The sequence below is a fragment of the Phaseolus vulgaris genome, chromosome 11, assembly GCF_000499845.2.
Source record: "Phaseolus vulgaris cultivar G19833 chromosome 11, P. vulgaris v2.0, whole genome shotgun sequence".
Taxonomy (NCBI): domain Eukaryota; kingdom Viridiplantae; phylum Streptophyta; class Magnoliopsida; order Fabales; family Fabaceae; genus Phaseolus; species Phaseolus vulgaris.
The window spans coordinates 38,454,770-38,482,527 of NC_023749.2; the positions used below are offsets into that span (position 1 = coordinate 38,454,770).

At 34.5% G+C, this 27,758-nt stretch overlaps 1 long non-coding RNA gene across 1 annotated transcript; it reads right to left on the reverse strand.

Annotated features, from left to right (window-relative positions):
* Positions 1 to 10,514: 10,514 nt before the first annotated feature.
* Positions 10,515 to 11,136, reverse strand: LOC137831841 (uncharacterized). The gene is made up of 2 exons (XR_011084491.1): positions 11,017 to 11,136; positions 10,515 to 10,882 (listed from the first exon to the last, which is right to left on the reverse strand). It is a non-coding gene; the product is annotated as an uncharacterized lncRNA (long non-coding RNA).
* Positions 11,137 to 27,758: the final 16,622 nt, after the last annotated feature.

Genomic DNA, 27,758 nt, shown 5'->3' on the forward strand with positions numbered 1-27,758 from the left:
ATCCTACAGAAAGTATAAACAGGTTCCATGCAGGGCATTTGAACCTCACTCCACGTCTAGTTGCATACATCATAGCTTGGCAACTGATTCCTAGAGGGACAAACCATGCTGTCCTACATGAAGAGGATCTCATTCTCCTATATTGCATCATGAACCAGATTAAGAAATGACCCTATCAAAGCTGTAAGTGAGATTGATACTTCAACTCTCACCAAAATGGGTTTTCACAAAATTGAAAACAAGTGGGTGGTTCTCAAGGAGAAGGACACTCAAGCAGAACATGAGGATGAGGATGAAGTTATTCCTATGGATGATGACTCACCTGCTGCCCAATCTGAACATGAGGAAGTTGCTGCAAATGCCATAGTTGCCTATCAAAGTCCAGAATACCGTGGAGAACCAATGTCTATGTTTGAGAGGCAAGTGCTGTACCGTCTTGATGTCATGTCTGCAGAACAAAGGGCACACTTTGAGACTACTCATGCAAGGTTCCAACACCTTGATCATCAGATTGAAGGAGTTCAGGCACAGCTTGCAGAGCTTTACTACAAGGATCAGTAGTTTTCTGTTTTTAATGCTTTCATTATCAGTTTTCAAGTTTCTGTAATGCTGAACAATTTGGTTTTATGTTTCTGAACTATTATGGTTATAATTTCTGCTTTATACCCCTGTATTCCCTATGCTTATATGCTGTTTGATGAATCCAAAGGGGGAGAAAAATAGCTCACCATGTTAGGTGATGCTAGCTGAAACAGGGAGTTAATTCTGCACCTTTAAACAAATTCTGCATGTTATGCAATATTGTTGTTTAGGGTTTAGGGTTTAGGGTTCGCAGAGGCTGACTCGATTGTGGGAGAAGGATGAAAAGCGAACGAACGAAGGTTCGTTGCGACGATTGACGAAGCCCTAAGTTACGCAGAAGGAGAAATGGAAAAAGCTGTTGAAGATGGTTGCTGACCCTTCAAGATTGTGTTTGATGAAGACCTATATGTAGTGTTTTGATGAAGACTTTTATGTACTTTTCATGTATTTTTGCTTTGCTTTAAGTATGTCTTAGTTAGTGCTTAGAGGTTGTCTAAAAGTGGGCTTTTTGCTGAGTAACTCACCTCATAACCACTGGCCATGTGATAAGAACAAGCATAAGTTTTCTTAAACTGTTTTTCACATGTTTTACACAAAAACACGTTTACTGCATAAAAATAAATCTGTTCTTTTCTAAATAAACAGATTCATTTTTTCACTGATGCCTTGGCTAAAGTCTTGTAAAAATTTGATTTTGTGCATCAGGTATTTTGACTAAGTCTTCTTCTTTTCAAAACGACGGAGTTTCAAATAGTTAAACTTTCTCTGTTTTCGTTTTGAAAAATAAATCTTTTCATCTGTAAATGAATAGATTCTTTTTGCCTCTGGTGCCATGTCAAGCTTAAACGTTTTTCAGTTTTATCTCAGCACCAGAATGGTTGACTAAGTCTCCTCACTTAACAGATTCTCTAACTGCTTTTGAAAATAAATCAGTTTATTTTATTTTCAATCTGTTCATTTTATAACAGCTTTAACTGTTTTTCAAAATTCTGTTATAAGCTGGCTTTCTATAAAATGCAAACTTGTTTCTGAGCTTAACAACGATTCAAACAGTTAATACATTTGCAAAAAAACAAGTTTTGATAGCAGAGAGTTAAGTGTTTTCAAAGGATTAGCATTTGTTCTTCAAAGATTTCAAAAATCACAAAGTGTTTGTTCTTGGTTTGGTTCCAAAAGCTTGGTGTGAGGTCCAGCTACCGTTCTAGCAATCTTGCCTACTGGTTTAAGGCAGATCTGTGTATCCTCAATCAGGTGTAGTCATTTCACATCTCTTTCTTGTAATAGTTTGGTTGAACACTCTTCTTGATAGGTGTTCTTGAAGAGTGGGTGTGTGTGTATGCTGAAATAGGTTTTTTCAGCAAGAGTACCTAAGTTCTTGTAGGTTTCAAGAACAGTGGGAATTGTACTTGGTTGTACTGTGTGTTAGTGATTTCCACCTGTTGTTGGTGAAGACTGGATGTAGCTCAGGTTGAGTGAACCAGTATAATTGCTTGTGTTCATTCTATCTCTCTCTCTGCAATTTCGTTTCTGCATAATTGATAAAACAGCAAAGAAATAAATCTGTTCAATTGAAAATAAATCTGTTCTTTCTGGGCACTGTGCATACTGTTCTTGATTTCTGAAAAAGGTGTTTGAATCTGATAAGAACGTATACAATCTGCTAAAAACCATTTGAACAGACTGACTGTGATAGGCTGCTTAAGAAACTATCAATGCTATCAATTGAACCTTAAACAAATTGCTTAAAGTTGAAGCTTGCTGTTCTGTGATTCATTGTTCTTAATTTCTGGAAAATTGCTTTACATCAAGAAGAACACTCATAGTCTGTTAAAAGCCACTAGAACAGGTTGTTTGCTAAGGTCACTCAATTAATTAGCATACTATCAATTGAACCTTAATCACTTGCTTGAAATTGAAGCTTGCTGTTTTGTGTTTCACTGTTTTTCAAATCTGATATCTGTGTGTGTGCATCTGGAAATTCTCACTGTATAATCTTGTGATTAACCTTGCTGAATTTAAAGCTTTTCAAACAAAAACAGTGCTGAAATAAATCTGTTCATTTTAACATAAATCGATTTATTTTCTGTAAAACTGTGTTAAACACTGTTTCTGCGAGAAAGTTTTAAAAGGTCAATTCACCCCCCTCTTGAACTTTGGCACTATTAAACCCAACAAAAGCAACCCACAGCTTATGCACCAGACAGTTACAAGATGATGCGAAACGGTTAAAATGCAAGAAAAACCAGTAGAAGGAAAGTAGGTACCTTTTGATGATCAGGAAGACGACGAAGGATGATGGTGATTCAGAATGTTGGAGAGCGTTGAGAGTTTTTTTGCAGGAGGAAGTTAGAGCGTTTGTGAATATGAAGAAAAGTGATGGAACAGTGTGGAGTGAAAATGGGTTTAAGAGTTTTTTCGAAATGGGTTTGGGAAGCGCAAACGGTAACTGAAGGTAACCGTTGATGAAGCCACGTGTCGAACGATGGGTGAGGGGTTTGGTGGAGCGTCAGAGAAGCAGAAGGTACAACCGCTTGGAATTCTGCGTCAGTGCCACGTAGACCGGTGTTGACGTGACTCTTCTAGTCTTTTCGCTAGACAAGTCTTCGCTTAAGACTGGGGGGCTTGTGTACCGCCCTGGTAGTCGGAAGTAATGACGTGGCATCCAGCTATAGTATAGGCGTGTTGACAAGGCGCCAGGTTGGCAGAAGGGAAGGAAGTCGGGGGGCTCGTGAAGTCGCTAGTTATTAAGTTGGCGTGTTCCGATCTCCAGCATACCAAGACCGGCGATCACCGGGTTAAAGATGAAGTCGCCAGATGTAAACTCAGGCGACCTAGTGATTGGAGATCGCCAGAGCAAGCACATCGCTAGAGATGAAGGTGATGCAGATTATGAAGGCGGCCGGCGAGACCACAGGGAAGGTGTACGAAGGCACCCTAACTCGCCAATTCCAGTAGAGATCGCGCTCCCAAGTTAGCTATGCACTGGGCAGTACCATGCATAAGTAACTTAGCAAAATGAGAGTAGAAGCAGCGCCCAAGTCAAGGAGGCTCCAGATGAAGGCACGTGTACGACTAGATGCGAGCCACGTGTCCAAGTCTGTAACTGCCAGGAGAGAGAAAGTAACCAGGTATATAAGAGTTCTCAACGAACTTTCTGAGGTACGCGCGTTCAGATTACACTCTTTACGCTTGCGAGTTATAGAGCTTACTGTGAGAGAGAATTTGCACGGTTCCTGTTCTCTTAGTATTTGGTGATTCGGTCACTGACTTGGGCGTTGGAGTGCGATCGGCCGCAGCGGCGCCGTTCTGTTCCTTTGCAGGTTCTTGAGGTGGATCTCGAAGAAGAACGGAGGTTTGAAGCGGTGCGCACGTCGATCCTTTGACGAGGCAGTTTCCAGCGTTCCGGTCAACAGGCAGGATCAATATTAATTTAGTTCTTTTTCACGATTCAAGTAATGTACAAATATATAGTACTATATTAGTGTTAAAAATAAGGAAAAAATGTATTAAATGTGTTACTTTATTAGATGATTTGTAAGTAAAACCTTTTTTTTTATATAACACAATTGTCTTGTATTAAAGTAATATGCGATCATTTTAAACATATGAATTAATTAACGTTTTAATAATATCATATTGGACAATGTGGTTTAATTCATTATAGTTTCTATCATTTTCAATGTTATTTTATAAATAAAATAAATTAAGTAAAAAACTGCTACTTAAAGGATAAGAATTTGTGTACATTAAATTAGAGGAATTCACTTTATTTATTAATGATATAGATAATACTATTAATCTGAATGTTAATAATAGTAATATTACCGTTTCACTAGTACAAATAACGCTTTGTAGATATTAGATCAGTTTAATGAGAACCGGTGTAACTAAAATTGCGGTGACATTTTTGTAAATATTTGACACATATTACACGAGATGGATGGCCCAACCGGTGTAATATGTTACTTAGAAAGTAAAAAAAAATAAAAATTCTGTAATGTGTGAAATTTTTTAATTCTACTTTACATATTACACCGGTTGGATGGTGCAACCGGTGTAATATGTGAGTTAATAAAAGTTTTAAAAATGATTAAGGAGAAAAGCTACCATTAGCAACATTCTCTTAATCAAACCAACGTTGTGGTTTAAACTCATCGCAATCCTTCCCCTACAAACCCTTCATTCTTGCCGTCCTGTTTGACACGACAGTCTTACCGAAGCATCACCGTTTTAGACCTCTTAAATTACCTTATTTTGAAACCAACCACTATGCTTTCATTTTTTTTGTTTTGTCTTCTTCGTGGACGTCTCTCTGGTTCTCCATCTCTGCAAACCTTCTTAAGTTTTTCCTACACATTCACACTCATTGCGACATTCTCTCATTGCTTATTGCTCTTTCTATCATGGCTCAATGCTCATTTCCTTCATCCGGTTCATTACTCAACGTCTTCACTGCCTTCATTTTGCCTCTTCACTCTACTGCCACCACTATCGTCGTTGCGACATTTGCGCCCTCCTCATTTTGTTTTGTCGCCGTTGCCGCCCTTTAGTACAGGTTGGTGTTTCTTAATATTTTAAAATATTTTTTAACTATTATTAATCTTGTAAATTTTAGTATTTATTATAATTTTTTTGTATTAGTTAATTGTTAGGTTTGAATAAAATCATTAATTTGTTAGATTTTTATTAGAGTAATATTATTTAGTATTTATAATTAATTTAATGATTTTTTTTTTGTAATTAGATTAGAAATAATTTATTGATTTTCAATTGATATTATTCATTATGTATAATTGTATGTACGATTAAGTTGGTCAATTTTAATTTCCATGTATATTTATAATTATTTGATATGTGTTGGTATTGAGTCTGGGGGTGCTCGACCGTCGACAATTGTTTCTTGTATAAGAGACCCTTAGTTTTCCGTTTGAGATTTAATGCACGTACTTTTCTACTACTACTCCAATTGTATGTTTCTTTAAAAGATTTTAAAATTGATGAATCAAGATTCACATTAGTGGACTTTCAAAAGATAGGTTATCCAGATGAGCTATATATAATTATTCAACAAGCATCGCAAGTTTTCTACGTCAAAGATCCTATGTTCGAACATTGGTCTGTCATTTTACACGAGAAAAAACAAGGCGACGCTATTGATGATATTGAAAATGGTGACCCCCGTTCATTCACACCAATGATAATGAATAAGGATCACGATGTAGTAGATGCACATGCAACTCGTGTAAACCACAGTGAGGGAATTTGCAAATGAACATTTAACCCATTATAGTAAAAATTTAGAAATATTATTGATAGTACAAATGTAGAATTTTATGTATTTTTTTATATGATTTTCTTTCAATGAAAACCAGTGTAGGAGACAACTAAACTATTATGTTTTTTCTAGTGTGTTTGTTGTAAGTTATTTTCGTTGATCTTTTCTTTACTGTGAGAGTGTTAAGCTTTGCATTCTTCACTTTATGAAATCATCCACTTGTGTCATAAAATGAGATCTTTAACATGCCCTGTCACGCTAAGAAATGAATATCTGGAACATAAGACTTGATGATAATTGTGAGTGGTCTAATTTCTGACCATCTTTGTCATCTTATGGGCAATCCGATCGCAGTAGCATAATAACTATAACAAATTTATATTGTTTATTGAAAGTAAATTCCAAATGATATTTTATTGATAAACATGTGAGACTTAATGACATAAGCATTTACATAGACCAGTGTCTGTGTCACAATACTTATCACATGGTGTTATACAGACTGGACAATCAGATGGACTTGTACATTTACCATCCTTCCATAGTGTGGGCGCCCTGCACTTACAAACTTCATCAACACAAATGGCTGAATCTTTACATAAACTTAACTTTCCCTTGCAATCATCATTCTCCTTACATGTATCCTCATCTAAAGCAAACCCTAAAAAAAACACATCCCAATGTTATAATATAAATTCATGTTAGGTATAAAAAATTTAAATAACTGAAAAAAAAAACTAAATTCAAATAGAGAATTTAGCAAATGCTAAAATAGAAAAATCTCAAATAACTTACCATTACAAGCTATCAAAGCAAAAGAAAAAATAAGTGCTACCAAAGCAACCTTCACTAAAGTCATCCTTTGCTTTCTTTTACTTTGCTCCTTCTTAGGCTCCCTAGTATTTCTTACTTCTTCTTCAAGATTCAAGTCATCCACGTATTTATAGTACTATATTAGTGTTAAAAGAGAAAATGAGGTTATATTTAGTTTACAAAGTGACAATTAAGAATTTTATGTATTTTTTTAGAGTAAGAAATAAATGTATTAAATATTTACTTTATAACATATTTGGTGAGTCAAACTTTTTATATGTAATACTTTTTTCTTACATTAAAATAATATTTCATTATTTAAAACATATTAGTTGGTTTTGAAATACTCATTTAATGAATGTCACATAGTTTTTATTTTAATATCTAATTAAAGTTGTAACATAAATATATTCATGTTACTTTATTAAATGTGTTACTTTATTAGATGATTTGTAAGTAAAACCTTTTTTTTTATATAACACAATTGTCTTGTATGAAAGTAATATGTGATCATTTTAAACATATGAATTAATTAACGTTTTAATAATATCAAATTGGATAATGTGCTTTAATTCATTACTGTTTCTATCATTTTCAATGTTATTTTATAAATAAAACAAATTAAGTAAAAAACTGCTACTTAAAGGATAAGATGATAAGAATTTGTGTATATTAAATTAGAGGAATTCACTTTATTTATTAATGATATAAATAATACTATTAATCTGAATGTTAATAATAGTAATATTACCGTTTCACTAGTACAAATAACGCTTTGTAGATATTAGATCAGTTAAATGAGAACCGGTGTAACTAAAATTGCGGTGACATTTTTGTAAATATTTGACACATATTACACTAGATGGATGGCCTAACCGGTGTAATATGTTACTTAGAAAGTAAAAAAAAATAAAAATTCTGAGCATGACATCTTACACCGGTGTAATATGTCATGCACAGAGTAAAAAAACAGTTTTGAAATTTTTTAATTCTACTTTACATATTACACCGGTTGGATGGTGCAACCGGTGTAATATGTGAGTTAATAAAAGTTTTAAAAATGATTAAGGAGAGAAGCTACCATTAGCAACATTCTCTTAATCAAACCAACGTTGTGGTTTAAACTCACCGTAATCCTTCCCCTACAAACCCTTCATTCTCGCCGTCCTGTTTGGAAAATAAGTCACTCTATTCCCTTTCCGAATGTGGGTCCCATCAGGTAACACAAACACGACTTCAACAATTTATCTCTATGAAACACTTATAATCCAAACCCTCATTTCTCTCTTTTGGACAATAAACCTTACTCACAACCAACACTTCTTCCTCTCCATGCTTCGATATGTGGTGTCTCTCCCCGCCATTATCATACTTATAATTATATGACTCACCACCGTGTCCACTTGCCCTGCCTCCCTCCCACAACCGTACCAGCAAATCGATGCCACCTTTTCTTCCATTAGATGTGATTTCATCTTTCTTTGCTTTTACGATCTTCATCACTAACTCATGCACTTCCTTCACGCCTTCTTTTAGAGCCTTCTCTAACCTCACGTTCAACATTTTCTTCACCTTCCACACCAGAAACAATAGTCATGAGAACCGCGCGATTCTCATCTTCGACCCGATGTTAAACATCGTCAGAAGAGGGCGAAGCGGCTTGTTCAGCTCTAGGCAACATGATGAAGAACTTAAGGGAGTGTTGCCAAGGATTTCGGTGAAGGGTTTTCCTTTGGGGAAATTTCCAAAGGTCGTTGTCCGACTATGCAGCACGCGCTGAGGCGGTGAACGACTATGGTGTGGGTTGGGAATTGGGTTATGTGTTCAGTGTACCAGTCGAGTAGACGGTGGTGGTTCAGGGAAAATAAAACGAGGTATCCCTTGATTGGGTGTTCAGGAGGTGCCTGTTTATGGTGATAACACCCTTGTCACATATTACACCAGTTGTTTGTCTCAACCGGTGTAATATGTCCCTTCTGGAACACTATTTTATTTAAATTTTGGAACATATTCCAACAATTTTTACAACCCCGGTGTAATATGAGATTGATATATTACATCGCTGGGATCTACATCGGTTATAGAACCAGTGTAAAATGTCTCCCAGAACCGGTGTAATATGTGTTTTCTGCATTAGTGTTTCTATCATTTTCAATGTTATCTTGAATACGAAATAAATTAATTTAAAATAAATATTATTTATTTTAATTATGTTTAAAGTGTGTAATAGTACTTTATCTTTGAGTAAATCCAAATAAAAATAATTGACTTCCACTAGGGGAAAAAGTCCATTTACGATGCCAAATATATAGATCAGTTTTATTGTTATTCGATGTCCATCAAAACAAGGTGGCATTTTTTAAATTAAAACGGGAGTAAAACGGCGGTTGTGGGAGGAATAGCCATTTTGGACCAAAGAGATTGAGTGTAACTTGGCAGTTAGGGTGAAACCGTCGTATATTTTAATGAGCTTGGGTCTAACACGGTAGTCTTACCGAAGCATCACCGTTTTAGACCTCTTAAATTACCTTATTTTGAAGCCAACCACTATGCTTTCATCATTTTTTTTTGTCTTCTTCGTGGACGTCTCTCTGGTTCTCCATCTCTGCAAACGTTCTTAAGTTCTTCCTTCACATTCACACTCATTGCGACATTCTCTCAATGCTTATTGCTCTTTCTATCATGGCTCAATGCTCATTTCCTTCATCCGGTTCATTACTCAAGGTCTTCACTGCCTTCGTTTTGCCCCTTCTCTCTACTGCCACCACTATCGTCGTTGCGACATTTGCGCCCTCCTCATTATTTTTTGTCGCCGTTGCCATCCTTTAGTACAGGTTGGTGTTTCTTAATATTTTAAAATATTTTTTAACTATTATTAATCTTGTAAATTTTAGTATTTATTATAATTTTTTTGTATTAGTTAATTGTTAGGTTTGAATAAAATCATTAATTTGTTAGATTTTTATTAGAGTAATATTATTTAGTATTTATAATTAATTTAATGATTTTTTTTGTAATTAGATTAGAAATAATTTATTGATTTTCAATTGATATTATTCATTATGTATAATTGTATGTATGATTAAATTGGTCAATTTTAATTTCCATGTATATTTATAATTATTTGATATGTGTTGGTATTGAGTCTGGGGTGCTCGACCGTCGACAATTGTTTCTTGTATAACAGACCCTTAGTTTTCCGTTTGGGATTTAATACATGTATTTTTCTACTACTACTCCAATTGTATGTTTCTTTAAAAGATTTTAAAATTGATGAATCAAGATTCACATTAGTGGACTTTCAAAAGATAGGTTATCCAGATGAGCTATATATAATTATTCAACAAGCATCGCAAGTTTTCTACGTCAAAGATCCTATGTCCGAACATTGGTCTGTCAATTTACACGAGAAAAAACAAGGCGACGCTATTGATGATATTGAAAATGGTGACCCCCGTTCATTCACACCAATGATAATGAATAAGGATGACGATGTAGTACATGCACATGCAACCCGTGTAAACCACAGTGAGGGAATTTGCAAATGAACATTCAACCCATTATAGTAAAAATTGAGAAATATTATTGATAGTAGAAATGTAGAATTTTATGTATTTTTTTATATGATTTTCTTTCAATGAAAACCAGTGTAGGAGACAACTAAACTATTATGTTTTTTCTAGTGTATTTGTTGTAAGTTATTTTCGTTGATCTTTTCTTTAGTGTGAGAGTGTTAAGCTTTGCATTCTTCACTTTATGAAATCATCCACTTGTGTCATAAAATGAGATCTTTAACATGCCCTGTCACGCTAAGAAATGAACATCTGGAACATAAGACTTGATGATAATTGTGAGTGGTCTAATTTCTGACCATCTTTGTCATCTTATGGGCAATCCGATCGCAGTAGCATAATAACTATAACAAATTTATATTGTTTATTGAAAGTAAATTCCAAATGATTTTTTATTGATAAACTTGTGAGACTTAATGACATAAGCATTTACATAGACCAGTGTCTGTGTCACAATACTTATCACATGGTGTTATACAGACTGGACAATCAGATGGACTTGTACATTTACCTTCCTTCCATAGTGTGGGTGCCTTGCAGTTACAAACTTCATCAACACAAATAGCTGAATCTTTACATAAACTTAACTTTCCCTTGCAATCATCATTCTCCTTACATGTATCCTCATCTAAAGCAAACCCTATAAAAAACACATCCCAATGTTATAATATAAATTCATGTTAGGTATAAAAAATTTAAATCACTAAAAAAAAAACCTAAATTCAAATAGAGAATTTAGCAAATGCTAAAATAGAAAAATCTCAAATAACTTACCATTACAAGCTATCAAAGCAAAAGAAAAAATAAGTGCTACCAAAGCAACCTTCACTAAAGTCATCCTTTGCATCTTTTACTTTGCTGCTTCTTAGGCTCCCTAGTATTTCTTACTTCTTCTTCAAGATTCAAGCCATCCACGTATTTATAGTACTATATTAGTGTTAAAAGAGAAAATGAGGTTATATTTAGTTTACAAAGTGACAATTAAGAATTTTATGTATTTTTTTAGGAAGAAATAAATGTATTAAATATTTACTTTATTACATATTTCATTATTTAAAACATATTAGTTGCTTTTGAAATACTCATTTAATGAATGTAACATAGTTTTTATTTTAATATCTAATTAAAGTTGTAACATAAATTTATTCATGTTATGCTTCTAGATATCAGGTAACATTTACTCACACAAATTAATTTACTTTTTAATAATATTAATTTAGTTCTTCTTCAGGATTCAAGTAATGTACAAATATATAGAACTATATTAGTGTTAAAAATAAGGAAAAAATGTATTAAATGTGTTACTTTATTAGATGATTTGTAAGTAAAACTTTTTTTTTATATAACACAATTGTCGTGTATTAAAGTAATATGCGATCATTTTAAACATATGAATTAATTAACGTTTTAATAATATCAAATTGGACAATGTGGTTTAATTCATTACTGTTTCTATCATTTTCAATGTTATTTTATAAATAAAATAAATTAAGTAAAAAACTGCTACTTAAAGGATAAGATGATAAGAATTTGTGTACATTAAATAGAGGAATTCACTTTATTTATTAATGATATAGATAATACTATTAATCTGAATGTTAATAATAGTAATATTACTGTTTCACTAATACAAATAAGGCTTTGTAGATATTATATCAGTTAAATGAGAACCGGTGTAACTAAAATTGCGGTGACATTTTTGTAAATATTTGACACATATTACACTAGATGGATGGCCCAACCGGTGTAATATGTTACCTAGAAAGTAAAAAAAAATAAAAATTCTGAGCATGACATCTTACACCGGTGTAATATGTCATGCACAGAGTAAAAACAACAGTTTTAAATTTTTTTAATTCTACTTGACATATTACACAGGTTGGATGGTGCAACCGGTGTAATATGTGAGTTAATAAAAGTTTTAAAAATATTAAGGAGAGAAGCTATTGATGGCCGAATCTTTACATCAACTTCACTTTCCCTTACAATCATCATTCTCCTTACATGTATCCTCATCTAAAGCAAACCCTATAAAAACAACATCCCAATGTTATAATATAAACTCATGTTAGGTATAAAAAATTTAAATCCCTGAAGAAAAAAACCTAAATTCAAATAGGGAATTTAGCAAATGCTAAAATAGAAAAATCTCAAATAACTTACCATTACGAGCTATCAAAGCAAAAGAAAAAATAAGTGCTACCAAAGCAACCTTCATTAAAGTCATCCCTTGCCTTCTTTTACTTTACTGGTTCTTAGGCTCCCTCTTCAGTATTTCTTACTTCTTCTTCAAGATTCAAATCATCCACGTATTTATAGTACTATATTACTGTTAAAAGAGAAAATGAGGTTATATTTAGTTTAAAAAAGTGACAATTAAGAATTTTATGTATCTTTTTTAGAGTAAGAAATAAATGTATTAAATATTTACTTTATTACATATTTAGTGAGTCAAACTTTTTATATGTAACACTTTTTTCTTATATTAAAATAATATTTCATTATTTAAAACATATTAGTTGCTTTTGAAATACTCATTTATTGAATGTAACATAGTTTTTATTTTAATAAATAATTAAAGTTGTATCATAAATATATTCATGTTATGCTTCTAGAAATCAGGTAACATGAACTCACACAAATTAATTTACTTTTTAATAATATTAATTTAGTTCTTCGGGATTCAAGTAATGTACATATTTATAGTACTACATTAGTGTTAAAAATAAGGAAAAAATGTATTAAATGTGTTACTTTATTTGATGATTTGTAAGTAAAACTTTTTTTTATATAACACAATTGTCTTATATTAAAGTAATCTGCTATCATTTTAAACATATGAATTAATTAACGTTTTAATAATATCAAATTGGACAATATGATTTAATTCCTTAGCGTTTCTATCATTTTCAATGTTATTTTAATATAAAATAAATGAAGTAAAAAACTGCTACATAAAGGATACGATGATAAGAATTTGTGTACATTAAATGGAGGAATTCACTTTATTTATTAATGTTATAGATAATACTATTAATCTGAATGTTAATAATAGTAATATTACCGTTTCACTAGTACAAATAACGCTTTGTACAACTAGATTGTTGAATCAAGTGTGATCAAAACTTTGAAAAATCCAAATTGTTGCGTTTGATGGAAGGCTGAAGTTGGTTGAAGTTGTTGATGTGTTTTAGAGTAGGATCTGGGGTAGTTTATCTTTGTAATTCACTTTTTGTTGAATCTAAAGCTTAAGTGTTTTCAAATCTTTTAAGTTTATAGTGTTTTTCAAACTAAGTGAAAAACAACTTATTGTTTTGTCGAAACAACCGATTGTTTTATACTTAGGTGTTTTTGAAATAGTTTGAAAACTATTTTGGTTGATTGACTTGCTGTCAAACCAAAACAGCCGATTGATTCCCTCTTTCAATCGATTGTTTGTTTGAAAATCCTAACAGAAACAATTTTGTTAGTTAAGTGAGCTTTAAATGGTTTTATAACTAAATACGCTCCTGCTTTAAATGCTTTGACCATTCTTTGAATGCTATAAATAGTTTGTTAATGTTTTATAACAAACAACAAGAAAGAAAAACAGATTTGAGTTTTTCAAATAGTGTTTAAAAGATTTGAGTTTTCACTTTGAGCTTTGGTTATTCAAGAGAGAAGTGGAATAGGATTACATATGTATTGATTTCAGTTGGGCTTGGGCTTGGGCTTTATCTTTTGCAAAGATTAACAAGAAAAACTTTAAATGTGAAGGCGAATGATCTTGTTCTTCATTATAAAAAACCACCTTTAGTTGATTCTCATCATACTCCCCGAGTTGGAGAGAATTCGCCCACGAATTCTAAATCCCTGCATATAACAAAGTCAGTTTACTTTTACAATCAAAAGTGTAAGAAAAAGGAATACATGACTTAGCAGATGGAACCAAAGGGATTGCAGAAAAGGAGGTCCTACAAATCGACCAAGTTGGAAAAATGTGTTTGGGAATGATGATATTTTTGGGAAAAAGACCTCTTAAATGGTGAAACCCATTAGGAGGTATGAAAAAATCATCCCTAACATATTTTAACCAAGGTGGTGTTGAAATAGGAACCTTGGGTAATGAAAAAGATAAAGAAGAAGAAGACCTTGGAGGGTCCATTTGAGGTATAGCACGAGTCAACATGATGGATTTAGAGGAGAAAATGGTGTGACTCGGTGTAGTACTTACTTCTTTTTCTTTCTCATTTTCTCTTTTAGTTTTCATTTTTATTTGGTCCTCATGAACCTCTTTGGGAGAGAGGGGTTTTAATATAACCTTGCGCCCTAGGAAGGAAAAAGACATTGTATTGGATAGGCCATCATGTAAAACATGTCTATCATATTGCCAAGGCCTTCCTAAAAGAAGATGAGAAGCTTCCATGGGCACAACATCACATAAAACCTCATCTTTATACTTTCCTATAGCAAAGTTAATGAGGACTTGTTTATTCACCATGATTTCACCTACTTCACTAAGCCATTGTAATTTGTAGGGCTTGGTATGAGAGATAGTGGGTAAGGCTAACTTCTCCACAACTCTTGTACTAGCCACATTAGTGCAACTTCCCCCATCAATAATCAAGGAACATAACTTGTTGTTGATAAGACATCGGGTGTGAAAAATATTTTCTCTTTGAGTATCATTCAAAGATTTTGGAATTGTGCCCAACATACGTCTTACCATCAATAAGTCACCTTCACAAGGACTTTCACTCTCATTTTCACTTGATGGTCTAGAAGGTGAAGAATGCTTAGGTGAATTGGAATCATGCTCACTAACTACAATGCCTTCATGCATGTACATACTTCGTTTAGAAGGGCAATTAGCAGCAATGTGACCATATCCCAAACATTTAAAACACTTTTGACTAGACGATTTAATTGGGAATTTAGGCCTAGAAGTAGATGGCGTAGGATCCTTGGGTTTGAAAGAAGAATCTTTGGAAGGATGTTTAGAAAAAGAATTTTTGTTTCTCCAAGACTTGGAGTAGTATCCATCATTGGAAGCATTTTTGAAAGAGTTTTTCTTAGCAAGTTGGGCTTCCACCTTCATTGCAAGATGAACTAAAGAGCCCAATGATGAATACTCTTGTAACTCAACAAAGTCTTGAATATCCTTCCTAAGACCACTCACAAACCTAGCAATCATAGCTTCCTCACTTTCCTCTAATTCAATTTTAAGCACAAGCGTTTCTAGCTCTTTATAATATTCATCCACATTTAGCGTGCCTTGTTGAAACCGTTAGAGTCTCAACATGAGGTCTTTCCTAAAATGTGGGGGCACAAATCTAGCGCGCATTTGATCCTTTAAAGAGTTCCAAGAGTCCACGGGAGGACCCTTGTGATAGATAATGTCCTTTACAATTCCATGCCACCATTTCATGGCATAATCACTAAACTCTAGGGTGGCTAGCTTAAGCTTATGCTCATCTTGGATCTCATGGATCTCAAATATTTGTTCACACTTAGCCTCCCAATCTAAATATACATTAGGATCACTTGAGCCATTGAAACAAGGAAGCTTGACCGAAGGTAGCCTAGCCTTTGCATCTTGGTAGTAGCCATTGCCATACTGAGGTTTCTCCCCTTGGTTGTGATGTCTATGTCCAAGGAATTGGGGTGGAGTGCTCCTTCTCCTATGGTCCTCTTCACGGCCTATGTCATTGGAAGAACCTCTTGTTGAAGGTCTATGTGAATGATGCCCATCATGGATAGAAGGAGATGGTCTAGCTTGTTGGACCTCCATCTTTTGCATTTTCTCTTCCAAACGTCTAATAGTTCTTTCTGCTTCATGTAATTCACCAAGGATTGAAGCTTTGGAAGGAGAATTCTGCTTGTATGATGCATCACTTGAAAATCCAGCCATTTGTAATTAAAAACAGCAAACACACAAAAACAGCAAACAAGTTAAAAATTAGCAAAAACAGTGAGCTTTGGCAATGAAACTGCCGAAGTGAAATGAGGCTGAAAAAAGAGATCACTCTCAAAGAAATAATGTTCTTGCACCAATCTGATCTTGAGGCCTTGGAATCCTCAAATGAAATATGTCAAAGCAAGCACACCAATCTCAAGAGCAACCACCACAAAACCAAAGAAACAATAAAGACAAACAAGAAAAGGTATAAGCAAGGAAAGGTAATTGCAAAAGGAAAACTATGTGTAAGACAAACTCAAAGAGTAAGAATGAAAGACAAGCAAGAAAATAAAGAACTCAATGAGAAAGTAGGCACACAAAAGAATACTTAAGGAAAAGCACTAGAGTAGATGAAGAAAACAAAAAATTAGCTACTGGAATTTTTTTTTTTAAAATGCAAACTGTGCTTGATATTCACTGATTTAACTGGAATGATGTAGAGCGAACTGGATTATGAAATTTAAAACACAGAAACTTCAAGATGTTAACTCAATAATGGCACTGGAATCAATTAAAAACAGTAAGCCAATTGAGAGAAATAAATTTTCAAAATCGCTGCCAGATTACCGTATTTTTTTCGGCAGAATTGTACACTTTTTTTATTTTATTTATCATTTTTTGTGTACTTAGTATTTTTGAATGATTCTTTTTTCTATTCTTTTCTAACACTTTGAATATCTAAAATCCATAATTTCAGAATTTTATAGTAAGTAAATCAATTGCAATAAGGAAAAACAGTAAGCACTTTTTTTCAGAAACAGAGGAATCCTAATAGGAATAAAAAAACAGGATGATGAACTAGCAAAGACATAATAGAAAATGATGTATTGGAACTTGTATAGGTCTAGAATACAAGTATGAACTCAATTCTAAAAAGAAAATGCACAAAGGATCAACATCAATTCTCATCAAAAGACAAAAAGTCAAGCGAGAAGAAAAAGGAGGAAAAATCGAAAAAGCCTCAACCTCTGCTTCATGGCCAAAAAGGAAGATGATTCAAGCAGTGTAAGTTCCTCTAATTCTTCAAATACTGAAAATTACAGTCAATTGCTTCAAGCTTTTCAAGAAACACATGAAGAAGCTAATCGATTGGCTCTTTTGAACAACCGGTTAAAGGGAATGAACATCTTGTTGAGTCTATTAGTGTCTAAGTTCAAGAGGGGAGGGGTGAATTGAACATATAAAATTTTCGCAAATGCACACAGTTTTTAGTATATCAGAAGAAAAAGAACAGATTGTTATTAAAAGGAACAGATTGATTCTTCAGAACAGTCTAACACAATTTGAACTTGTTCAGATTAAAATTGCAATCAACCAGAGAGATATAACTGAATCAGATTGGTTAGCTTTTATCAACTTGAAGAATACAGATTATGCCAAGAAATCAACCAAGTTCATTCAACACAAGATTTTAAAGAGAATGAATCTTTGTCAGGTTTTAATGAATAAGACTATTTGTTCACAAACCAACTAAAACCTCATATACAAATACCTTGTTAGTGATTAGAGAGCTTTAACAGATCAGGAATAACAGTTTTTATTAAACCCAGATTTGATTTCAAAAGAACAGATTCAGTTCTTGACAGAATTAAGCAAAACCAGAAACGAGTGCAGGGATGAGAAGAAAAGGCAAGCAAGTTTTTATATTGGTTCGCTCATATAGAGCTACATCCAGTTTCACCTTACTCCAAGATGGAATCCACTAAAAACAGTATCAATCACTTACAAACACAACTGTTCTTGAACACTACAAGAACAATACAACCAATGCTGAAAAACCCTATTTCAGCACACCTTGCACCCCAAGAAACCCTATCAAGGAGTGACTAACACTTACACCTTTACAAACCAGAATAAAGGAAAGATAACACCCGAAAAGAAGATGCAAGAACTCAAATCCTGTAGTTCAATTTGCTGCAGAACTGCACCAACACCTTCACCAAGATCAAAGTTTTCCTAGAACAAGCACACTTGAAAATCCCTTTGGAAAACCTTTCAAAAATCTTTTCAATCCTTCTTCTCACATGGAAAGTGTTTAATCTCTGTCAAAAACGTAATTGCTCAGCATCCTTTCATGTGAGAGAGACTTTTCTTTATATAGAAAACAGTTTCTAACTTCTTTTCAAAAAACAGTTGAAAAGCTGTTATGAAAACAACAGATTCAGTTTTAAAACTGAACAGATTTATTTTATGAAAACTGCCAACTCAGCTAACTGAAATAACTGTCTGAGTTGTACCTTTGGTGCCCTAACTAACTTTCGAAAATCCTTTCAGCAAACCAAAGAATAAACTTGTTCTTTTACAGAGAAACAGATTTATTTTTGTGCAAAGTCCTGATTTTTGAAGAAACCTCTAGAAAGCTTTTGGAAAAACTTTTAACCACTTCATGTGCTTATTCTAGGCTTGGTTAGGCATCTAGGATAGATCATGTAGCAAAAGGCAACCTTACACATACACAAGCCTAAATACAAGATCATCTAAACCTATTACAAACTTCAAAGCAAGCTAGTTATTTTCTACATCAAACACACACTAAAACTAGGTAGAGAAGAAGCTTCATCCATCTTCAACACATCTGGCTTGAAAAAAGAGTCAAAACACTGGAAGAAGAACAAGAAATTTCAAAAATTGATTTTGAAAACCTTTACAAAAACTCTTTTTGCAAGTGTGACACTCTTATTTGTGAAAATTGTGAAAATCTTGAAAAGAAAGTTCATTATCTTGTTAGAAGTGTGGATAAGCTTTCAAAAGGTAAATCCAATTTTGAGAATGTCTTGGCATCTCAAAATTGTGTTTTTGGAAAAGCAGGATTAGGTTTTAATCCACAGAACAAGCAAGACAAGTTTTCAAAGTCATTTTTGAAACTGCCAGAAAAACAACCGATTGATCTGTCGAAACAACCGGTTGTTACATGGTTTTATTGCATGAAAAGAGGCCATTCTGTCAGATTCTGTAAAATAAGGAAATATGTTGTTCCTAAAGGTTTCATGAAGTGGATTCCCGAATGTTGTGAAGTTTCAAATGATGAATGTAAACCAATTGGACCCACATTCATAAGGGGACCAAATTTTTGTACTTGAAAATCACCTTTGTAAGAAACTTTGAAGGAAAGCATGCAACAATGGTATCTGGATAGTGGCTGCTCAAAACACATGACTGGAGATAAATCAAAGTTTGTAAGCATCACCTTTAAACAAGAAGGCCATGTAACATATGGAGACAACAACAAGGGAAGAATTATTGAAAGAGGCTCTATAGGAGACAAGGATATCTTGATCATCCATGATGTTCTATTTGTAGAAGGCTTAAAGCACAACTTGCTAAGCATTAGCCAAATGTGTGACAAAGGATATCAAGTGATCTTCAATACAAACTCCTGTGAAATCTATCTTCCCAACTCAAAAGAGGTAATGTTGATTGGTAAGAGAATCAATAATGTCCATCTCTTGGATATCTCTTCTCCTTGCTCTATTGGTTGTCTTCTTTTTAAGCATGATGAGTCCTGGCTATGGCATAAAAGAATTGCTCACATTCACATGAATCATTTAAACAAATTAATCTCAAAAGATCTTGTGATTGGGCTGCCCAAGCTCAAGTTTGAGAAGGACCACATTTGTGAAGCATGTCTAAAGGGGAAAAAACTTAAAAACTCTTTCAAAATAAAAAATGTTGTTTCTTCTTTAAAACCCCTTGAGCTACTTCACATGGATCTTTTTGGACCTTCAAGAACCATGAGCCTTGGTGGCAACTATTATGCCCTTGTTATTGTGGATGACTTTTCTAGGTACACATGGACTCTCTTCTTGGAATCAAAAAGTGATGCCTTCTCTGCCTTTAAGAAGCTTGCTAGAAGGTTGCAAAATACAAAGAACAACAACATTGGCTCAATAAGAAGTGATCATGGAGGGGAATTTCAAAATGAAAAATTCAGCAAATTCTATGAAAAAATGGGAATTCTGCACAACTTCTCTGCTCCAAGAACTCCCCAAAAGAATGATGTAATGGAAAGGAAGAACAGATCCCTTGAAGAATTAGCAAGAACAATGCTAAGTGAATCTTCCCTACCCAAGTATTTTTGGGATGATGCTGTTAGCACCTCTTGCTATGTGATGAATAGAGTGCTAATAAGGTCAATCTTGAAGAAGACTCCCTATGAACTCTTCAATGGAAGGAAACCAAACATCAGTCACCTTAGAGTATTTGGTTGCAACTGTTTTGTTCTAAACAATGGAAAGGAAAACCTAGGAAAATTTGATGAAAAAGCTGATCATGGAATCTTTATTGGCTATTCCCTAAATAGTCATGCATATAGGATCTACAACAAGAGGCTAAAGACTGTAGAAGAATCTGTTCATGTGGTCTTTGATGAAGTTGATCATAAAAGCATTCAAGTCTCAAAGAACAGCACAAAAGAGGATGAGCAGAACATCAATCTGGAGAAGCTGGACTGCTGTGCAGAGAAACAACCGGTTGAATGCTCAAAACAACCGATTGAAATTCTGTAGCAGAGTGAGTTACCTAAAGAATGGAGAATCCCTAGAGATCTGTCCGTGGAGAACATCATTGGGCAGATAAAGAAGGGTGTTTCTACACATAGCTCTATCTCAAACTTCTACAGGTACACTGCTTTTGTTTCTCAAATTGAACCAAAGTCTATTGAAGAAGCTCTCAAAGATGAAAATTGGGTTGAAGCTATGCATGAAGAGCTGAATCAGTTTGCTAGAAATTAGGTACGGTTTCTTGTCCCTAAAACATCTGAGATGAACATCATTAGATCGAAATGGGTCTTCAGGAACAAACTGGATGAGGATGGAATGATCACAAGGAACAAGGCAAGGCTAGTTGCCAAAGGCTACAATCAAGAGGAGGGGATTGACTATGGGGAAACCTTTGCTCGTGTTGCAAGATTGGAGGTTGTGAGGTTGCTGTTGGCTTTTGCATATATGAGTGGATTTAAACTCTGTCAAATGGATGTAAAGAGTGCTTTTTTCAATGGCTACATCAATGAGGAAGTATATGTGGATCAACCACTTGGCTTTGAAGATCATCAACACTCTAATAATGTCTTTAAGCTGAAAAAGGCATTGTATGGGCTTAAGCAAGCTCCAAGGCAGTGGTATGAGAGTCTTAGCAACTTCCTTTTGTCACATGGTTATGAAAGAGGAATGATTGACAAGACTCTCTTCATCAAGAAGTCAAATTCTGAAATTATCCTTGTGCAAATCTATGTTGATGACATCATCTTTGGTGCTACACAAGATAGTTTGTGTGAAGAATTTGTGGCAGCTATGAAAGGTGAGTTTGAAATGTCTATGATGGGGGAACTTTCTTTCTTTCTTGGATTGCAGGTCAAGCAAACAAAGGATGGAATCTTTTTATGCCAATCAAAGTATTGCAAAGAAATTCTCAAGAAGTTTGAAATGGAAAGTTGCAAGGAAGCAAGCACACTTATGCCCTCAAGTTGTTATATGGATGCAGATGTTGCTGGAAAAGGGGTAGATCAAACAAAATATAGAGGTTTGATTGGCTCATTGCTCTATCTCACAACAAGTAGACCGGACATAATGTTTGCGGTATGTCTTTGTGCAAGATATCAAGCAAATCCAAAGGAATCCCACTTCAAAGCTGCAAAGAGGATTCTGAAATATGTCAAAGGAACAACAAATGTTGGTCTATGGTATCCTTCTCACTCTCCTATGCATTTAATTGGCTATTCAAATTCTTGTTTTGCAAGGTGTAAGCTAGACAGAAAAAGCACAAGTGGTACTTGCCACCTTCTTGGTTAAAGTCTCATTTCATGGCATAGTAAGAAGCAAGCTTGTGTGTCTCTCTCTACTGTAGAGGTTGAATACATTGCTGTTGGAAGCTGCTGTGCACAAATTCTCTGGCTTAGACAAAAACTTGCAGATTTTGGATTGAAGATTAGCAAGGTCCCTTTGATGTGTGACAACACAAGTGCCATAAATCTTACCAAAAATCAGATTCAGCACTCAAGAACTAAGCACATTGAGATCCGCCATCATTTTATAAGGGATCATGTGAACAATGGAGACTGTGAAGTGAAGTTCATTGAGACAAAACTGCAACTAGCTGATATTTTCACAAAACCTCTACCAAAAGAAAGGTTCTTCTTTTTGAGAAATGAGTTAGGCATTCTTGACTCTCAAAATCATTCATAAACTGCTTTATAACTATTACAGTCTATTTGTGAAGACAAATAGGGGGACAATTGATTGATTCTTGTCTGTCTTTCTCTAGAAAATTGTTTTAAACTGTTGGAAACTCTGAAATAAAAACTGTTTTTGCTTCTGCTGACAGAAACAACCGATTGATTCGTACAAACAATCGATTGTTTGTCTGATATACTGTTTTGTAAATGTGAAAAACTAACCTGCTGCTGTAAGATACACTGGATTGTATATGTGTTGTTTTTTGCAGGAACTGCTTCAAATTCAATCAAGTCTAACACAAGCAACCAGGGATTTGTCTTCATCAAATAGGGGGAGATTGTTGAATCAAGTGTGATCAAAGCTTTGAAGAATCCAAATCCTTGAGTTTGATGGAAGGCTGGAGTTGCTTGAAGTTGCTGATGTGTTTTAGAGTAGGATCTGGGGTAGTTTATCTTTGTAATCCACTCTTTGTTGAATCTAAAGCTTAAGTGTTTTCAAATCTTTTAAGTTTAAAGTGTTTTTCAAACTAAGTGAAAAACAACATGTTGTTTTGTCGAAACAACCGATTGTTTTGTACTTAGGTGTTTTTGAAAAAGTTTGAAAACTGTTTTGGTTGGTTCACTTGCTGTCAAACCGAATCAACCGATTGATTCACTCTTTGAATCGATTGTTTGTTTGAAAATCCTAACAGAAATAATTTTGTTAGTTAAGTGAGCTTTAAATGGTTTTATAACTGAATACGCTCCTACTTTAAATGCTTTGACCAAGATTTGAAAGCTATAAATAGTTTGTTAATGTTTTATAACAAACAACAAGAAAGAAAAACAAATTTGAGTTTTTCAAAGATTTGAGTTTTCACTTTGAGCTTTGGTTATTCAAGAGAGAAGTGGAATAGGATTACATTTGTATTGATTTCAGTTGATTCTGTAACAAGTGTAATTCGTTCTGAATACTTTGTACATTCAGGTGTTGTGAAGCCAAGAAGGGTTGTGTGCTCTTGAGGTTGTCAAGATCAACATTCTTGGTGACTGCTAAACCAAAGGAAGTGTGTTTCTTGAGGGGATCAAGGTCACTTCTTTGGTGGTGTGTGTATGTAATCTGGTTTTAATTACTTAGTGGATTCCCCAATGGTTTATGGGAAACTGGATGTAGCTCTTGGTTTAAGAGTGAACCAGTATAAACTGTTTTTGCATCTCTTTCTTCCTTAAACTCTTTAAATTCAGTTGTTGTTATTTTTACTGGTATAAACAACCGATTGTTTCTACGAAACAACCGATTGTTTTTCTGGTGCTTTACTGTTTCGAGCTTTGTTTCTTGGATAACTGAATTCCTAATCTGGTTTCTTGCAAAGAATTTCATTCTAGCGTAAAAAGTTTGCGAAAACCGCCTTTAAACAATTCACCCCCTCTAGTTTAAAGTCATACATTCTAACAGATATTAGATCAGTTAAATGAGAACCGGTGTAACTAAAATTGCGGTGGCATTTTTGTAAATATTTGACACATATTACACTAGATGGATGGCCCAACAGCTGTAATATGTTATGTACAAAGTAAAAAAATAAATTTAATTCTTAGCATGACATCTTACACCGGAGTAAAAAAATAGTTTTGAAATTTTTTAATTCTACTTGACATATTACACCGGTTGGATGGTGCAACCGGTGTAATATGTGAGTTAATAAAAGTTTTAAAAATGATAAAGGAGAGAAGCTACCATTAGCAACATTCTCTTAATTAAACCAACATTGTGGTTTAAACTCACCGCAATCCTTCCCCCACAAACCCTTCATTCTCCCCGTCCTGTTTGGAAAATAAGTCACTCTATTCCCTTTCCGAATGTGGGTCACATCAGGTAACACAAACACGACTTCAACAATTTATCTCTAGGAAACACTCATAATCCAAACCCTCATTTCTCTCTTTTGCACAATAAACCTTACTCACAACCAACACTTCTTCCTCTCCATGCTTCGATAACAACTAGAACAACGACGCCATTGTCAGGGATGTGGTGTCTCTCCCAGCCATTATCATACTTATAATTATATGACTCACCACCGTGTCCACTTTCCCTGCCTCCCTCCAACAATCGTACCAGCAAATCGATGCCACCTTTTCATCCATTAGATGTAATTTCATCTTTCTTTGCTTTTACGATCTTCATCACTAACTCATGCACCACTTTCACGCCTTCCTTCAGAGCCTTCTCTAACCTCACGTTCAACATTGTCTTCACCTTCCACACCTGAAACAATAGTGATGCGACCCATGCGATGCTCATCAATGACCCGATGTTAAACATCGTCAGAAGAGGCGGAAGCGGTTTGTTCAGGTCTAGGCAACATGATGAAGAACTTAAGGGAGTGTTGCCAAGGATTTCGGTGAACAGTTTTCCTTTGGGGAAATTTCCAAAGTTTATCATCACCACTATGCAACACGCGCCAAGGCAGTGAACGACTATGGTGTGGGTTGGGAATTGGGTTATGTGTTCAGTGTACCAGTCGAGTAGACGGTGGTGGTTCAGGGAAAATAAAACCAGGTATCCCTTGATTAGGTGTTTAGTAGGTGTCTGTTTACGGTGATAACACCTTATATGATTCCAATAACATGATAGAGATATGATATGGACATGTTATAGATTCAACAAGAGTTGGAATATGATTAGGCACTTTTTCAGAATTGGATCAATGTTCTTATCATCAAGAACTCACAAAAACATAAGTAACCAAACCAAACTCATATTGAAACCCATATTATGGCATATGAACTGATTAAAACAAGAAAGAACACAAATGAACCAATTAAAACACAAGGAAACACAACCAAAACCACAAGAACAACAAACTAAAAGAAACTACCGAATAAAAACATAAAACAAACTAGTTCTACCGATTGAAAAGACAAGAAGCATCAAAGACATGTTTTAGAGTTTGTTTTGGAATGGAAATTGATGTAGAAGATGAAAAGATCTAGGAAACTTAAGTGGTTGGAGCTCTTGGAGATGTGCACGCCATTTGAAGGATGAAAGGCTTCAAGATGAGTGTAGTTGCCGCCATATGAGAGTCCAAGAATGCACTCAAGATAAGACTAGAAGAGAAGAAGACACAAGTCTCTCTCAATTCACTCACCAATGTGGGAGAGGTTCTTTACTCAAAAATCAATTCTTATTATTTCAAAGACCTAAGCATCCCTTTTATAATAGAGAGGGCAGGTCACAAAGTACAAGAGAAGCTTACAAGAAAAGCTTTTGAAAGGTCACCCTCTAACTCCTTCTATTCTAGCACCCAAAGGAGTTTGAAGAGACAACTTTCTAGATTTTTCCTAAAACTAGCGCCTAAAGTGCTATACAATGGAGGTGCCTTTAAGGTTTCCCTCTTTAGCACATCCTAAAGCTATTCTATATTATTTACAAATTTATACAAAAAAACTATAAAGAGAGATATTAATTGGAGCCCACTCTTGAATGCTTGTAGTCTTCTTGTTGGCTTTAGGCTTGGTCCTCTCTTTATTTAATTCTTCTTTAATTTTTGAGAAGACTAGAAGGAAGAACTTTAAATGCTTGGGTGGATGGCCTCTTCCTCCATTAGTGAAATCCTCTCTTACATTATCTCCATCATGTTCCCCGAGTTGGAGAGAATTCGTCCACGAATTTTGAATCCCTGCATATAACAAAGTCAGTTTACTATCAAAATTAACAGTTGAATAAGAAAAAGGCAAACATGACTTAGAATTTGTAAGCAGTGGGTGTTCAGAAAAGGAGGTCCTATAGACAGACCAAGTTGGAAAAAATTGTTCGGGAATGATGATATATTTTGGGAAAAGTCCTCTTAAATGGTGAAAACCATTAGGAGGTATGAAAAAATCATCCCTAACATTCTTTAACCAAGATGGTGGTGAAGTAAGAACCTTTGGTAATGAAAAAGAAAAGGAAGGAAAACACCTTGGAGGTGAAAGGATAAGACCCATGTCATCTTGGCCTTTTTTGTCTTTATCATTTTCTCTTTTGATAGGTAGTGGAGTTAGGTCTTGTTTTACCTTGTTCATCATGAAGGTTTGTTTTAGTGGACAATGAAGAGCTATGTGCCCAAAACCTAAACATTTAAAACATTTCATTTTTGAAGTTTTAGTAGGTGACTTAGAAGTAGAAGGATTTGGAGTAGAAGGATTTGGAGTAGAAACTTTTTTTGGAGAAGTGGTTTGTTTGCAAAAATTGGAAGGAGAAATTCGAGTAGAAATTTTGTTTGCATCCTTCCTAAAAGATTTGTAGAAACCATCATCATGAGTATTTTTGAAAGTTGTTTTCAAAAGATATGATTCCACCTTGATGGCTATGCGAAGCACTTTCTTTAAAGAAGAGTACTCATTTAATTCTACAAATTCTTAAATATCTCTTCTCAAACCACGTACAAACCATTTTATCTTTGACTCTTCATTAGCATGCATATTCATTTTAGTCAAAGTTGTTTCAAAATCTTTAAAGTATTCATCTACCATCCTATGTCCTTGAGGAAGCCTTTGGAACTTCAACAAGTGCTTCTTCCTAGAAGGAGGAGGAACAAACCTCGCGCGCATACACTCTTTTAAATCATTCCAAGAAACCACGGGAGGTCTCTTGTTATATCCAATGTCCATTACAATGCTATGCCACCATTTCTTGGCAAAATCTAAAAATTCTAAAGAGGCTATTTTCACCTTTTGGTCTTCATGGACCCCATAGGATTTAAAAATTTGTTCACATTTAGCCTCCCAATCTAAATACACATTAGGATCACTATCACCTCTAAAGCTAGGTACTTCTACAGTTTGAAAATAAGGCAATGCCACATGTTGGCGCCTATCTTCACGTTTATGTATTTTCCATTCTTCCTTTTTTTCAAAGCTGCCATAGTTGTTGGAACTCCTTAAAACATGCCCATGATGATGTTGGTCGTGAGGAATGGATGTTTCATGCTTCATGGAAAGTTTTCACAATCTTTTCTGCATGTGTTTTACGTCTAAGATTTGAAGCTTTGTCTCCATTTGTCTCAATTCCTCATCTCGTTGTGCAAGTTTTGTTTTAATTTCTTGTAATTCAGTAATGAAGTATGCACTTGAATGGGAATGACGTTTAGAAGGTGCTGCACTTGATAGAGTAGTCATTGCAAAATCAAAACAGCTAACACAAGAACAAACAATATCAAGAAAAACAAGGTTAGAAAATGGAACAATTATAGTGTTGTAATGAAAATTAAAAGACACTCAAACCACTCCAAGAAAGAATACTTCCCTCAACCAATCTGCTATTGAGGTTTTGGTAACTCTCAAATGAAATATGTCAAAGCAAACCACTCTTTCTTAAAGCCAATACACCACAAAACTTAAAGAACAAGAAAAGACAATCAAGAAAAGGTGTAAACAAGAAAGGGT